Genomic DNA, 1,815 nt, shown 5'->3' with positions numbered 1-1,815 from the left:
CGTTCATGCTCTGTCTCTCTCCGTCCCAAAAATAAACAAACGTTAAAAAAAAAGAAAAAGAGAAACGTCTTCATTTACTACCGGGAGCAGCTTCACCCCCCTCCTGAGCACTCCCCAGACCAGGTGAAACTCTGAAGGCATCACCCGTCCCCCAAGCCAGAAGATGATCTGCTTTTTCGGGGAGAACTCAGTCTGCCTCAACGTCCCATTCCAGAGGATGGGCGAGCGGGAGACGCGACGCAGGAGCGAGAAGGTACTTGTGCCAAATGCCTGGGTCAACATCCCAGCGCTGTGTGCCTTCTCTCTCTACCCCACAGTCAACAACACTTGACAGAAGAAGATACTTCTGGCTTCCGCCTCTGAAGTGTCCGCCGAGTGCCAGGCTCTGCCCTGCTTTCTGCACGCTATCTATCCCTGCCCTCCACTTTCCAGGGGGCCAGAGGAGAGATGCACCCTTCGAAGCTCCTGTCTGCTTCTGGACCTCCTGTCCCCACCAAAGAGAAGCCAGATCCCCCCCCCCCCCCATCCCAAGTCCCCTCTCCAGGTATTGTCCTGCCAGCAGCCGGGATACAGGCCACGCAGTTGCAAAGCAGTCACTCAACTCAGCCACTGTCCGCAGGGAGCAAACCCGGGGGGGGGGGGCTCCTCTGATGCCCCCCCAGCCCCGCCCCAGTGCCGCAGCCCCGCTGACCCAAGCTCCCTCCTCGCTCCCTCCAAGGAAGAGCCCTCCGGCTCTACAGTCCGGATGGCATGGGTGGGCTGGGTGCCGGTCCCACTTTGAAGGCTGGTCTCCACCTCTCAGTGCCCCTCTCTCCCTCCTTCCACCCCCACCTCCCCCACCCCGTGAAGCGAAAATGACCAAGGGACGGAACAGGCAGCTTGTTCGACCACCTCAGCAGGTGGGGTGGGGGGCTTGGCTGGGAGAGTCTGGCTCCACGGGGTGACCTTAGATGCTCACTTCCTCCTTGTGCTGTTGGGTCGCGGCCAGTCCCTAAGCTACAGCATACAGCACACGGGACAAAGTTTGTTCACCAGTGACCCCTCTGTCAAGATTCAGACAGGGAAGGCCTCCTAGGGAGCACCTGCCCCCCACCCCCACTCAGTCGGCACCCTGAGCGCCCCCTGCTGGTGTCCAGAGAGTAACTCACACCCCCACCCCCACCACCCCCCAAAGCTTCTAGTCTGATTGGAGGTGGCAGAAAGGACCCAAGTCTAGAGACCAGGTGTCTTCGCCTGTGCAGCAAAGCAGGGGGTCAAAGTGCCCCCAGCCCTTGATACACCCCCTTCCTGGGTAGGGAAGCACATAGATCCCCACCCGTCTACTCCTAAAGCATGCAGGGACCCTGGCCCAAAGCTGCCTCCCCAGAACTTGGGAGAGCAGCAGCGGTCAAGGAGAGGAGCTGGGGAGGGGTAGCCACGGCGGGGGGGGGGGGGGGGGGGGCGACCAGAGCGAACAGCGATGGAGGGGAGTAAGCGGAGTCCCATCTCTACCCCACGCACAACCAGTTGGCCAACAGCTGCCACCTCCCTGCACGCTTCCGAAACTGGAGATGATCAAGTAGGGCTGCTGGGAGGTGACCCATGCGTGACCATTGGTCATCTGCCCAGGGTAAAAGCGAGGCCAAGGCAGCCCGCAGGGAGGAACGGGAGGGCATCCCCACACCCCCGCAGGCGACACACACACACACACACACACACACACACACACACACACACAAAACAAGGACCGGCCTCGGTCCGGAGGAGTAGGAACCACAGCGCTGCGCTGGAGGAAGTAGGCGCCGAGGACCCTAAGAGATGTGGCGAGGCCGGGGG

This window comes from Herpailurus yagouaroundi, unplaced genomic scaffold, assembly GCF_014898765.1.
Source record: "Herpailurus yagouaroundi ecotype Mexico unplaced genomic scaffold, PumYag 28, whole genome shotgun sequence".
Classification (NCBI taxonomy): domain Eukaryota; kingdom Metazoa; phylum Chordata; class Mammalia; order Carnivora; family Felidae; genus Herpailurus; species Herpailurus yagouaroundi.
This window is presented reverse-complemented; position numbering follows the sequence as displayed.